Source organism: Alligator sinensis, unplaced genomic scaffold (assembly GCF_000455745.1).
Source record: "Alligator sinensis unplaced genomic scaffold, ASM45574v1 scaffold777_1, whole genome shotgun sequence".
NCBI lineage: Eukaryota > Metazoa > Chordata > Crocodylia > Alligatoridae > Alligator > Alligator sinensis.
Genome location: NW_005841882.1, coordinates 3,170,745 through 3,177,652, shown reverse-complemented (window position 1 = coordinate 3,177,652; position 6,908 = coordinate 3,170,745). Strand labels below are relative to the sequence as shown.

At 43.3% G+C, this 6,908-nt stretch overlaps 1 protein-coding gene across 1 annotated transcript in view; it reads right to left on the bottom strand.

The window, feature by feature from the left end:
• The window catches only part of MICU2 (mitochondrial calcium uptake 2), a 230,159-nt gene extending 225,258 nt beyond the window's left edge, over positions 1-4,901 (bottom strand). The window contains exon 1 of the mRNA XM_025196624.1: positions 4,831-4,901. The gene's annotated coding sequence lies outside the window, so the exon portion shown is untranslated. The remainder of the gene's footprint in view (positions 1-4,830) is intronic.
• Between the last annotated feature and the right edge of the window lie 2,007 nt (positions 4,902-6,908).

Below are 6,908 nucleotides of genomic sequence, written 5' to 3'. Positions count from 1 at the left end.
CTAGGCCTACTGCTCCCCCCCCTCCCTGGCTTCTCGCTTGGACTTGGTCCTCCCCGACCCCCCCAGCATCAGGCCTGCTCCTCTCCTCCCCTGCCACCACAGCGGAGAAGGGGGGAGAGAGCCCGGACGGGATTGGGGGGGGACGGGACACGACGACGACGACGACAACAACATGGGGCTCCATACCCGCCTGCTCCCCCCACTCCCGTCATTCTTGATGGGCAATTGGCTAATAATAATATTATTATTATTATTATTATTATTAATTATTATTATTATTATTAAGTGCACTATAGGAGAAAATGTGGCTTGGAAGCTTCATGAGCATAACTGAGGCCACCAACTGGGTCCAAGTGTATGACAGGTTAGAATAATTAATCTCTCAGATTTTTTTTATCATACTATTTAAAAAAAAAATCTGTCAGCCAATTAAAAAAAATTTTACAAATTTTTGCCGTCAATTATCAAAGTTATTTTTTCTCAGGTGGTTTGGCATAACCAAATCCAAAATACAGGTTAACACTGCAGGGACAATGCAAAGTTAAAAACAAAATATAGAATAAAAAAGGTACCATTCTCATGGACCTTAACCAGAAAAAAATTCCTATTGGTTTAAACTACAACTTTCACACACATTTGAGTCCTACTGATTGAACATATAAAATCAATTTAAGTGTTAAACAATACAAAGGAACTGTTTTACTTTAAACACACAAATAACATTTCGCATTCACACAGCAAAAGTACTTGCTTCACACACACCCGACACAGAATGTTTCGACTCTGGGCTGCACCTCTCAGAAGCACAACATAGAATATGCACAGCCTGAGAGGAGGAAAAAAAGGAAACAAAAGCTTTAAATCATTTTGCCATCCTCCCAATCCTGGGTACTTCAGGGTGCCTGGCATAACCTAGATAAATTTGGAGCCTAATTTATGCCAGTCTCCCTGTGACTACCCTATGGATTACAACACTTTCTGGAATTCCTGCAGTTCCATGGCTTTTCAAGGAATCCTCAGAGGTCAGTTTTACAGATGTTTCCTGTAAGGCTTGCCCCAGAAGAAGCCTGCTATGGTAAAAATGTGGCTTCTACTCATCTTGTCTTTTTCAAACAGCATAAAGGGACAGAAGTGAGGCTTTCCATACATTTTGAAATGAAACAAAGTATTCACTAGAATCTCAAGGATATGAGAACCCATATTATTTGGCATTTCCCCCCGGGTGTTTAGCTTGTTAAAAAAAATAAGTCACCACTTTTTTTGTTTTAGGGAAAAAGTGTACATTTTTATTAATAATTAGGAGGATATAAATATTAGATGACAATGTAAATAAGTGGCACTGAGAGTCGAACACTGTTATCAGATCAGCATAATCTCATTTAAAATTCTTCATTACAGGCAATCATTGTTATATGTTCTTAGTGTAAGCAGTCCAGGGTAGGGATCTTTTCTTCTTTAATTTGAAAGAAACCTAGCACACTGCTCATTATGTAAAGAAAACTGGAAGTAGAAATACAAAGAGCAACAATTAGAATACAATCATGTAACAGACTGTTAAGAGCAAACAAAAAAAAACAAAACAGAATTGCCTTTAGGTTCTACTTCATCTCAGGATCAAAATTTGAAAGTCAATAGATGCGTTTACATGTTACCACACAGCACTGTTGCTATGGCACCATACTTTAGTACTTCCTTTTGGAAGTACTAAAGCACGGTGCAGTACAGGCATTTACTGTGCCATGTGTATGGTGCATGGGTAGATTTCGCTGCTGTCGCCATAGCAGATGCCATTCCAGGTGAGCATGCCTCTACAGCGACCCGACGTAGCTGGAGATCTAGACCCATGCGACTGCTATGTCACTGTAGCACACCTTACTGCTACACCTTACTATAACATCACTACATTGCCATAGGGCATCACGTAGACATATCCAATGTGTACTATTACGTTTCTCCAAAGAAAGGGGTTGCAACAAATGATATAGCCCTACACCAAAAAGTATAGAAAAAGGCACTATGCATCTTTTATCACTAGATACATACTGATAAAAGTTTAGTGCATCTTATTTGGAAGCTGTAATTAGACTCGCTGTGAAAAGTATAGCCATATAGTAGAAATGGCTGGCTGCAGGACTTATTGGTGATAAGCAGGGATCCAGGTTTTTCATTTCCCATGGAAAAATGGAAAAACACACAGATTTCCTGTTTTACCTGAGGAAAATGTGGATTTTTTATTTTAACAGAGAATCATGTGGACTTTGCACTTTTGCAAAGAGTGCTCTGCAGGCTGGCAGAGTTCCAGCCTGCAAGGGCTGGGGAGAATGGGAGGAGGGTGGTTAGGTATGGGGCACCATGTGCATGCATATGCATGTGGCGGCTATTGCCCAGATGGGTAGTACGTGGGACCGAGGGCCCAGGGCCGGAATGTGCGGCCTCAGGGCCCTGGCGTGGAGTGAGACAGGGCTGTGGGCACCTTGTCCAGGGTGCGGGGGCATACGGCCAGCTCCCCACCACCGCATGCACTCCTGAGGGGTAAGGGAGGACCCCTGCCCCCCAGATCTGTGCATGGGCCAAGGGTGGGCTACCTGCTGTGGACCTGGGCTCCACACACTGCTGCCCTCCCCCGAGGCCTTGGTGGTCTAGCAGCTGGAATCCAGTGTGGCAGGGCAGAGCAGGGAAGCTCCTTCCTGCAGTGAGCTCTGTGCTGCCCTGACAACACAGCCCCTAACCATCTGGCAGCAGTGGGAGTGGCAGCATGGGGTTGTGCCCCTCATGGCTGCAAGACGGGCAAGGGGCACACAAGTGCACAGCAGTAGGGAGCTGCCTCCCTCTATCCCTCCCTCTCCCTGTTCCTGAAACCAAAGCAGGCAGCCCACACCTGTCCTCCATGGGCTCTGCTCTGCCAGCCTTGCTGCCCATGGGGGTGGGGGATGCAGGAGGGGGGAAGCCAGGCTGTGTTCCACTATGCTGCTGCAGTCACCACCTCCTGCTCAGGCAATGCTGTGGGGGGTAGGGGGCTGCAGAACCAGGTCCCTGGCCCTGCAGCCCTGACAGCTGGAGGCCCCCTCTGGCAGGGTTGGGATAGGAAATAAAGGGCAGAGGGGCTGTGGGGGGCACCAACAGGGCCAGGGGGCTGTGGCTTGGGAGTGAAGGGCCTGGACCTGCTTTCTATGAGTGAAGTGGGCAGGGGGTGCTCTGATTTTCCATGATAAAAAACCCAAAAATCAAATACCAAAATTTATAGGTACAGTAAAAGCTCTGTTATCCGGCATCCCCCGAGAATGGGGGATGCCAGATAACAAAATATGCCAGTTAAGTGAGCGATCCAAACAGACATCCTTGCCTATTTGGACCGCTGCTTCTTTCGCCATGTCTGGGGCGTCACTGCCCCTCCCGTGGTATCACTGACCCTTCCGCGGGGCCCTGTGGGCACTGCGGGACAGGGAGGCGGGCCCTGCGCAGCCTGTTATGCCCCCAGGCCATGGGGGCTCAGCAGCGCAGGCTGCTTTGCCCCAGGCCGTGGGGGCTCGGCGAAACTGGAAGTGCCACTGTGTGCACTTCTGGATTCACTTTACCTTACAAGCCGGCATGACGGTTAATAGAGCACGCCGGCTTGTAAGGTGCCGGTTAATGGAACTTTTACTGTACTTACAATTTATTTTATTAAAGTGACTGAGGCACTGGTAGGTTTCCAAGTTGCATTAAAATTGTAAATATCAATAAAACATTGTGTTTAACTGATAAAAAGAGTGTGTGTATGTGTGGCGTTTCATTTTAATTGCAAATTTTGTGGTTTTAATCAGAAAATTTGCATTTTCTTTTTTTTAAATCAGAGGAAACCATGAACCCTGGTGACTGATAAGCAAGTTACTCTAGCTTAGGATTTTCAATGTGTATCAGGCACTTTAATGCCACTAACTGCAGAGGCAAAGGTCCATGACAAATCTATCACTGCCTAGCAAACCAAGATAGTTGTGTAGTGTGACTAAAAGAGATTACCACAGACAGAAGCAAAAGAAAAAAAACAAAAAAGTGTCTCTATGAAGAAAACAGATCTCATTGTAAGAACCCCTCCCTCACTCCTGCTGAATTAGAACAACAGTTCTCAAACTAGGGGCTACAGCATTTGCAAGTGGGTTTATAGGGCTCACAGAAAGTCCATTATTGTGGATAGGCTCAGACAGGAAGTGGGTTTACAAACTGACCTCGAGTAGGGTCATAGCTCAAAGAAGATTGGAAACTGTAGCTTAGAACACAATAAACAGTGTAAAATGCTAGGATGTGGAACACAGCTCACAAAAGAGAAACAGAAAGTTAGAGACCCTGACCCTGCAAACACTTATGAGTATTCTTTATTTTACAGACTGAGTAATAACCCCACTAAAGTCAGGATCAGGGCTGATTTGCAAATCTGTTAGCAGTAAATTTCAGTTGAGATGAAGGAATAACATAGGCTCCAGAGTTATTTTTGTTCACTTTAACAAAATGATAAAGGAGCAGTTTCCAGAGAAAGACCAATGGGGTATCTGTAATAGAGCTGAGATTTTTTAGAACTAGCTTTGAGCACATATTGTACTTTCCATGGAAAGACTGCATTTGCCAAATGTTTATATATTGAAATCTTCTTTCTACAGCTCTTGAATAGGGTACAGTTGACAAAACATTAGGCCCTGATCCTACAAAGACCGATGCACATACCTAACATTAGCTATTGTGAGCATCCATTGACACTGTATTGTATAATCTTACAATTAACACAGCTATGTTTGCAGTATGTAATTTTAATGATTAGATCAGGTCATTCTTAAATAGTGTCACTAACAGAGGTACCTCAAGTAGCCATCACTATTCTTTACCAGTTAATTCACGTGCTACAACTTGAACAGATGCAGAGCTGCAGAAGGAACGAAAAAAGGAAAAAATGTAGAAGAAAACCAGGAAATGTTGCAAGGCACCAGTCTAAACATCTGAAAATTAAGTGCAAGGCTTTCATAAAAGGTGTCTGTAAGAACTATGAAACATTTAAATAAATTCTAGTTTACATTTCATTCAACAACATACTTTTTCATTACAAGCCTGATTTTTAAATTATTGATCGACTGGTACAAACGTAGTTCCGCAACACAAATAAATCTGTAACTGTTGTCTCCATGCAAATTTTTGTTTCTGAATATTTTAAATTTTCATTTCTAAAGACCTAGACCTAGAATCTAATGACGTACTATAGGAAGGAAACATGCAATGTTCAAATCCATTTCTGTCTTCAGTCCAGAGATTTATAAGCCCATTTTTTTTCTTTTATTTTAGTCCTTTCTATGCCTCAGTCACAATTTCCACAGTCAGTTCCTACGGCTTCAGAGAGATCTATACACCCATCTGGGCAGAATTCACTACAGGTTGGATGCAGAAATCTTACCCATAAGTGGTACAGAATTTTGTCTAAATTTACAGAAAACTCTTTCATTTTCAGCAATTAAAAAATGTTCAAATTAACCCAAGCTAAATTATTGAATGCTAGCAGATCTCAGCAATTTCCCTTCTTCACAATTAACAATTTATAAAATTTTCTCCCAGAACCTCAACATAAAAAAATGGAAGAAAAAAAATCATTTTTCCACAATAAGAACTGCAACACTTACAAAATGCTAATCTCTCTGTACTCAAGAAAAAGCCAAAAAACCTGAGCTTTACACAGCTGTCTACAAATCAGTGTATTTAGTATTTAATGGAAGAAGTTAGAGGACTACATTTTTTTTTGTTCTTTAATTGCTCCCAGGTCAGAACTCTCAGGCATTTCTGACACTCAAGAACACAGACTGGAGGGACATAAGAGTAGATATGTACCCCCAACAAACAAGACTGCAAAAAGACTATAGCGCTTTTGGAAGAAATGGGACTTGTGAGATTTCTATAGTTATCTGGATGCAGGTGGGTACCTATGGCAATTTTCAAAACAATTGACATAGGTTGATTTCAGAGTGACCTGAGGAGATGGTTGTCCACTTGGTTAAAGAATTTCACCCAAGGGCTGTATTTCCAAGCATGCCTTTTATCTCCCTGAATTTACTCACATTGGTGCATGTACAGAAACATTTACAAATATATGCATCTATACTGATGCACACAGACATGCACACACATGCACTCTGTGTACACAAGGCATATATTATATAAAGTGGTAAGGTTTTCCCCATCACTGTGGTATCGTAGTGTTCCAAGGTAAATACAAATTTGTAAGGGGAGGACCCTATCGTACTTGAAGAATTATTTGTAGTCCCCCCCGCCTCCCCAGTTAGAGCGTTAAGAGTCTGATCTCACTGAAATCCACAGGAGTTTTTATCAATATACTTTAACACCAGTAGGCTCCATTGAGATTTACTGCCCTTGAAATAGCTGTTTAAATAAAAACATGCTTAAATTGACAGGTCAATTTCCTCTCTGAAGGAAAGCAGAGGGGAAAAAAAGGAGCCATTGACAAACTGAAAAGAATAAATATGGAAAGTGGGATTTTGGAGCTTGCAGAAGGCTTTACTGTTAGTAGTATCCTGATGATAACCTCTGATGCCCAGGGGTGATGCTTTCAAAGGGAAAAAAGAGGAAGGAAAGAAGAGGAGGGAAATCCCAGTCTTTGACCTACTCTCCCCTGTAAAAACTTCTGCAGATGGGTCTGTGGCTCTTCAGTTGCCTCAAGACCCATCAATGAGCCAGGCAGAGATCATCCACGAATCGAGGGACTGCCACCGCGCCAAGACTCAGTGAAAGGAGCTGCTGCTCAGGTGTGAAGGCAGGGCCAAGGGGGAAGGCATGTGTCACGGGTGGTGCCCTGCCATTTACACACCAGGTGAGAGGCCGCCTGACCCCGCCACCCTCCAAGGCCGGCCAGAGCCAGTGCCCAGCGACCAAGCCTC